Genomic DNA, 8,305 nt, shown 5'->3' on the forward strand with positions numbered 1-8,305 from the left:
GACCATGTTGGTGCCTGTTTAAACTGTCAATTCATAGTACAGTTTGCTTTATACTAATCACTTATTTTGTATTTGTGCAAACACGGGTACTCAGCTTGATTTCAATGGGAACTACACAAAATGTTCATGAATACATCAAATCATTCATTTCCACCACAAGAAAGGAGGTGCCAATATGTTCAAGGCGTTGCAACATATAAATGTGAAATCATACAAGCTATGCGCGGATTTGGTTGATTTTGGTGGAACTGCACAAAAAGAACAGCTGGTTTATTTAGCACAAGGTGCCATGTCAATGTCCGAACTGATAGCAAACCCTGCCCATTCCACAATTGTAGGCATTTGATATTTTGGAATGGGAAACCTTGTCAAAGTTTCCTCATTGATGTACGCAAAACAACACACATTTGACATTCTAGAATGGGACAACCTTGTCAAATTTTGCTCATTAATGTTAGCAGGAAGACATGTGTTTGATATTTTCAAATGGTACACCCTTTGCTGTCAGCAACATCGATCAATTTTTTGTTATTGTTTAGTTGTGAAGTAAATATTGGCTCTGACATGTGAATCGTTGGGATGCATAATCATCGATTATTTCGAATGTTCTCTATGAATTGCTAGGCATGTGTGTTTGATTGCAATGTATAGGAATGCTAAAAAGCAGCTCAAACTCTTTGTACTCCCTCTGTTCCTTTTTACTTGACATATTAGATTTCTTTCAAGTCAGTTGATTTACATTGTGAATGTTCATACTTTTTCTAAAAGAGTGGTCAAAGTAGAGATACTTTGAATGTAGACGAAACTTGTATACAGACTAAAAAAGACCGGATGGAGTACATGTGAAACTGCTGCAAACAAGGTGATCACCCTGGGAATAATCCTAGTACGTATTGTTTTGCATGTTCATCCAATACCAGTGATACAAGAATTCGAACTAATCGAACTAAATTCATTCATACATAGACGGATTTCATATAAACATGCCAGATTTCATTACATTTCATACATTCTTCAACTAAAAAGGAGTGCGCTGGAGGTATAATTAATTAACCGAATCAACCCACCTGTGTCTGCTGAGTTGAACAGAAGCTTATTCTCCAGCGGACTGAGCTTCAGTGACTTAACTGTAGGTGCAGTTGCGTAACTGACATGTGACCCAGATGCCCGTTGGGCCCACATGTCAGTGACCCAACTGCACCAGCAGCTAAGTAACTAAAGGAGCGTCCTTCTGCAACATAGATTTCCGACTCCACGTCGGCACCAAGAAGCTAATCAGTCGTCAATGGTCAACCCAGCTAGCTTGGCTTCAACCGGAGTGTAGCAGCAGCGGCCTTACTTGGACCCGAGCGGCGGCGACCTACCGTGTTCTACTCTTCGTCGTTTTCTGTGTGGCGTGACCTCGTTGGCAGCGGGACGGGGCGTTGACGGAGCCGGCAATGTCCTCTGTCTCATTGCCGGTGGGGCGGCGCCTCGGTGGAGCGGGGGAAATCCTCCCCCTCGTTGCCAGCAGGGTGGGGCCTCGGCTGAGCCGAATGTGTCCTCTGCCTCGTTGTTGGTGGGACGGGGCCTCGGCGGAGTAGGGCCTCGCTGAAGCCAGCGAGGTCCTCCGCCTTGGTGCCAGCGGGGCGGGGCCTTGGCGGAGCCTGCGGTGCCCTCTGCCTTGTTGTTGGCACTGTGGGGCCTCGGTGGAGCAGGGCCTCGTCGATGCCAGTGGAGCGGGGACTCGTCGGAGCCAGCATTATCCTCTGCCTCGTCCTTGGTCTCACCAAACAGCGCCTCGCCCGCTTCATAGCCCTCTTTGTAGGCGGCCACAGCCTCCGCCACCCGCATGCAGTACCGCCAGCGCTCGAGGCGGCCCTCGCAGGCGAAGCAGTACGAGTCGAGTAGCGCCTTCTGCTCTTCCCGCTCGCGGCGATTTTCTCCTCTGCCTAGAGGTGCTCCTGGAGGAGTTGGTGGTTGTAGGCGGCGTCGGGCCGTGCCTCCCGGAACTACTCCTCATGCTTCTGCCTCACCGTGTCCATGTATTGGGCACGAGCTGAGGGAGTCCTGGATAAAGGGGTCCTCGGGCGTCCGGACTATATGACATGGGCCAGACTAATGGGCCATGGAGATACAAGACAGAAGACTTCCTCCCGTGTCCGGATGCGACTCTCCTTGGCGTGGAAGGCAAGCTTAGTGTGAGGATATGAATATTCCTTTCTCTATAAACCGACTCTGTACAACCCTAGCCCCCTCCGATGTCTATATAAACCGAAGGGTTTAGTCCATAGAGGCAATCATAATCATACAGGCTAGACAATTAGGGTTTAGCCATTACGAACCCCTATACTCATCAAAGTCAATTAAGCAGGACGTAGGGTATTACCTCCATCAAGAGGGCCCGAACCTGGGTAAAACATTGTGTCCCTTGTCTCTTGTTACCATCAATCCTTAGACACACAGTTCGGGACCCCCTACCCGAGATATGTCGGTTTTGACACTGACATTGGTGCTTTTATTGAGAGTTTCGATGTGTCATCGCCAGAAGGTTCGATGGATCCATCAGGCATCTACAACAATGCTGCCCTGAGGGAGGTCTTTCTCCCCGGCTAGATCTTCGTGTTTGGTGGCTTCGCATTGCGAGCCAACTCGATTGGCCATCTAGAGCAGATCGACAGCTACGCCCCAGGTCACCAGATTAGTTTTGGAAATCTGGATTATGTCGTCGATATCCGAGGAGACTTGATCTTCCAAGGGTTCGTGACCCCAACCTCCGCCCTGGCCTTAAATCCAGAGCGCGTCTCGAGGTCCGAAGACAGGATTCCCGAGCCCGTCGGACTCTCTGCGGCTATTAAGCCTAGTACGGGAAAGTCGGAGGAAGCGGTGTCACCGACAACCATTATGAAGCCAAACTCTTCTCCGAACACTGACCCCGAGCCCTCGGAGTCAGCATCGTGTGAGCTCGGCCAAGGAGTTCTCTCTGCTCCGCACTCCACAAACTCCCTTCTTCCTGACCAAACCTCGCCTTTAAGCGAGGCTCTGGATTTAATGCAATCCCTCGTCATTGCAGAGGAGCAACGTCCGAACTATGCCCAGCCCGGACTAGGGGCTGAGAGCGGGGAATTTTACGTCCCACCCACCACCCACTTCATAGCCATTGTCGAGGACTTAATCGACGTGCTCGATTACGGCTCCAAATACATCAACAGTATAGACGACGATGTCGGAGAAGAGAAGGCCCAAGATACGCGGTTTACCGGACGATGGACGACCACTTCTTCGTATGACGTGTATATGGTGGATACACCCAAAGAGAGTAATGGCGATAACGACAAAAATCAAGTTGGGGATATACCTCCTGAGACACAACCAAAACGCCGACGTCAGCAGCGCCGCTCTAAATCACGCCGTGGAAAAGACATCAATAATGGCACCGGAGAGAACAATACTCCGGACGATGCCGAATACCAAGAAGACCCCGTCGAGCCAACCTCTGAACAAGACGATCGGAAAGATGGGCAAATTAGCCCTGATGACCAGGCTATAAACAAAGAGTCGGAGGACAGTAATTATCTTCCACCCTCTGAGGAGGAGGTGAGCCTCGGCGATGAAGACTTTATCGTGCCCGAGGAACCCCTTGAGTAGGAACTCTTTAGGCGTAGGCTAGCCACTGCAAGGAGCCTGCAAAAGAAGCAGAAACAGCTCCAAGATGACCAAGATCTGCTCAACGACAGGTGGACTAATGTCTTGGCAGCCGAAGAGTATGGCCTCAAACGCCCAACAAAGAGTTACCCGAAGCGTAAAATGCTACCCCAATTCGATGACGAGGCGCCGAATCCCATACCGCAAGCACATAACGCGGCTGACAGACCCAACCGACCACCACATGGCCAGGACAGAATGGCAACTGAGGCCGAACACCAGCCTCCTCCACCTCTCCGTAAAAGCAGAGACACAACAGCTTGGAAATATACTTACGACCCGCGATAGGATTTGGAAAACAAAGCGGGTGAAAGTGCAACTATTGCTAGGTGGTTTTGGTAATTCCTAACAACATATAGCTCATTGAGCTAATGCTATTTTAAGATTAATATCTCAGGAAAGCTCAATGATTGGCATGGCATGAATGAGAAAAGTGGACCCCTCAAAATGCTAAGGACAAAGGATTGGCTCAAGCTCAAAGCTCAAGACTCTACATTTTCCATTTTAGTGATCCAAGATCACATTGAGTCTATAGGAAAAGCCAATACTATCAAGGAGGGATGAGGTGTTGCTTAATGAGGTTCTTGCTCAAAATGCTTAGTGATATGCTCCAAAACCCTCAACTACTTTCTCACATCCACATATGACCTAAACCAAAAGTCAAACTCGGCCCCACTGATTCTTCCTATCTGGCGCCACCGAGTTTCAAATGTCATAGCCACTTCCACAAACCCTAGGCAAATCGGTCTCACCGATAGGGATCTCGGTCTCACCGAGATGGGGTTGTAATCTCTCTGTTTCCCTTCGTAACATTTCGGTCTCACCGAGATGAGCGATCAGTCCCACCGAGATTGCAATGTAAACTCTCTGTTTTCCCTTCGTAACATTTCGATCTCACCAAAATGAGCGATCGGTCCCACCGAGTTTACCTGACCAACTCTCTGGTTAGCTTATTACCAAAATCAGTCTCACCGAGTTTGTGTAATCGGTCTCACCGAGATTATGTTTTGCCCTAACACTAATCATATCGGTCCTACTGAGTTGCATGTCGGTCCCACCAGAAACCCTAACGGCCAATAGCTTTGTTGAATCGGTCGGACCGATTTTAACCATTCGGTCCCACCGAGTTTGGGAAGTTATGTGTAACGGTTAGATTTTGTGTGGAGGCTATATATACCCATCCACCACCTCTTCATTCGTGGAGAGAGCCATTAGAACGAACCTACACTTCCAACTTTTTTTTCTGAGAGAGAACCACCTACACTTGTGTTGAGACCAAGACATTCCATTCCTACCATATGAACCTTGATCTCTAGCCTTCCCAAGTTGCTTTCCACTCAAATATTCTTTCCACCAAATCCAAATCCTGTGAGAGAGAGTTGAGTGTTGGGGAGTCTATCATTTGAAGCACAAGAGCAAGGAGTTCATCATCAACACACCATTTGTTACTTCTCGGAGAGTGGTGTCTCCTAGATTGGCTAGGTGTCACTTGGGAGCCTCCGACAAGATTGTGGAGTTGAACCAAGGAGTTTGTAAGGGCAAGGAGATCGCCTAATTCGTGAAGATCTACTGCTAGTGAGGCAAGTCCTTCGTGGGCGATGGCCATGGTGGGATAGACAAGGTTGCTTCTTCGTGGACCCTTCGTGGGTGGAGCCCTCCGTGGACTCACGCAACCGTTACCCTTCATGGGTTGAAGTCTCCATCAACGTGGATGTACGATAGCACCACCTATTGGAACCACGACAAAAACATCCGTGTCTCCAATTGCGTTTGAATCCTACAAACCCTTCCCTTTACATTCTTGCAAGTTGCATGCTTTACTTTCCACTGCTCATATACTCTTTGCATGCTTGCTTGAATTGTGTTAAGGTTGCTTGACTTATCCAAAATTGCTAAAATCTGCCAAGAACTAAAATTGGGAAAAGGCTAGATTTTTATTTGGTAAAGTAGTCTAATCACCCCCCCTCTGGACATACTTTCGATCCTACAAGTGGTATCAGAGCTTTGGTCTCCATTTGCTTTGATTTCCATAGCTTTTGGTGGTCATAGCCTTGGTTTCACAACCTAGGAGAGTGTGGCGTCTAGCGAGGGAAATTACCACCGTAGAGGTCCTTACTTTGATGGCACTAATTTTGCTAGTTGGAAGCATCAGATTAACATGCATATTCTTGGACATAACCCCGCCGTTTGGGCTATTGTGTGTATTGGCTTGCAAGGTGAATTCTTTGATGGGAGAGAACCAAACCGTGAAGCAACCGCGGAAGAGTTGAAGATGCTACAATACAATGCTCAAGCTTGTGATATCCTCTTCAACGGATTGTGCCCCGAATAATTCAACAAAATCAACCGTCTTGAGAATGCAAAGGAAATTTGGGATACTTTGATTTATATGCACGAAGGTACCGACTCCGTCAAGGAATCCAAGTTGGATGTGCTTCAAAGTCAACTTGACAAGTTCAAAATGAAGGATGGTGAAGGTGTCGCTGAAATGTACTCTAGGCTTGCTCTTATCACAAATGAGATTGCCAGCTTGGGAAGTGAAGAGATGACCGACAAATTCATCATCAAGAAGATCCTAAGAGCCTTGGATGGAAAATATGATACCGTATGTACGTTGATCCAAATGATGCCAAATTACAAAGATCTCAAGCCAACGGAAGTCATTGGAAGAATTGTTGCTCATGAGATGTCACTCAAGGATAAGGAGGAGCTCCATAACAAGTCAAGTAGTGCTTACAAAGCCTCATGTGAAGCTCCCACATCATCAAGTGAGAAACGAACCTTCAATGAAGAATTGAGCCTAATGGTGAAGAACTTCAACAAGTTGTACAAGAGTAGAAGCAAAGAAAGAAGTTCCAAGTCAAGGTCCTACAATGACAAAAGATCTTCTAGTCGAGAGCGAAACTGCTAACATTGTGGAAGACCCGGACACTACTCCAATGAGTGTACGGCCCCCTACAAGAGAAGATAAGATTCTCCCAAAAGAAGAAGTATAAGATAAGAATCACCATCGAGGGAGAGAAGGAGTAGGGATGATCGTTATGAATGAAGACCCTCTCGGAGAAGCAAGGATTCGGAAAGGAAGGACAAGTCATCAAGGAGCTACACAAAACAAAGACATCAAGCTCATGTTGGTGGATGGGTATCAGACTCCGACTCCGACAATCACTCCGAGAGAAGTTATCACTCCGACTCCGAATATACTCAAGATGAAGGTGTTGCCGGTGTAGCACATGTGTCAACCAACTCCTATGACACATTTGATTCACCAAATGAAGGAATTGGAAGATGCTTCATGGCCAAAGGTCCAAAGGTATCACACCCCGAGTATGTTGATTTCAATAGTGATGAAGATGACTTGTTAGGTGATGATGATTTACTTGTTGACAACTCTAGTGATGAATACTATGATGAAACATCAATTAATCATGCTAATCAAGATAAAACGAATGACAATGATAAGGAGAAGATTGAGTCTCTAACTAAAGAACTAAACACTCTTAAGTTAGCTCATGAAACTATCTTAGGAGATCATCGAGAACTTTTAAGGACTCATGAGAAATTACATTTTGACAAGCTCAATCTTGAGCAAAAGCATGAGTTCTTAAAGGCAATCCATGATGATCTTCGCAAGAAAAGTTCTTCTTCATTGCCGAGCGTTTACTCTTATCCACTTACATGCCTCAAGTCAAGTCTAGTAACAAGAACAAGAAGGATTCTTCCTCTAGTAGTAACAATAATCATGCTAAATCCAACATTGTTGCTTCTAGTAGTTCTCTTGATTCCACTAATGATTCTCTTAGCCAAGTTACACTTGAGCAATAAAATAGCTTATTGAAGGGAATCATAGAGAAAGGTGTTTACAAAAGCCTTGCCGGGAGTAAGCAATTCGAGGAAATTGTATGCAAGCAAGGAAGGCACTAGAATAATCAAGGTACTGGTTTTGAACGAAAGTTCAATGCCAATGGAGTTGAGTGGGAAGAAGATCAATACCCCAAGACGAAGTTTGTTCCTCAACAAGAGAAGTATGATCCTACTTCTTTCAAAGGGACACAAGCTCAAGATGATCTTCCACCACAAGACCACAAGGAAAAAGGCAAGGACAAGCTTCAAGAGGGAATTGATGCATTTGAAGAAGATCCTAAGGCCTTGGTCAAGTGGATTCCCAAGACTACATCAAGTTCCACTTCATCAAGTATAACTACAACTCCGAGGATTCCCATCAAGATGGGATCCCGAAGAAGAAGAACTAGAGAGTTCTTGAGGGTGACTCCGCCAACATACTTCACTCTTACCATTTTGGCAAGAACAAGTGCAATCAAGGACATCCACTTGTTGTTTTGATTGGTTGGTTTCTTTTTCTTGCCAAGTGGATGGACAAGAATGCCTAAGAACCTTCTCTATCTATCTATGCTCTTCTCATCTCAAACTCTATTCATGTTGCATCACAAAGTTTGATCAAGTCAGATTCGAACCACTCTATGTGAGGAGCACTCGGAGTCCTCGATTCGTCATAGACTTAAACTTCCAAAACTTCTTTGTGCGTTTCTGTCTGACCGATTCATCCATTTCGGTCATACCGAGATCACTAAGTCAATTTAGGTTTTTAATCTCGGTGCAA

This window comes from Triticum aestivum, chromosome 3A (genome assembly GCF_018294505.1).
Source record: "Triticum aestivum cultivar Chinese Spring chromosome 3A, IWGSC CS RefSeq v2.1, whole genome shotgun sequence".
NCBI classification, from domain to species: domain Eukaryota; kingdom Viridiplantae; phylum Streptophyta; class Magnoliopsida; order Poales; family Poaceae; genus Triticum; species Triticum aestivum.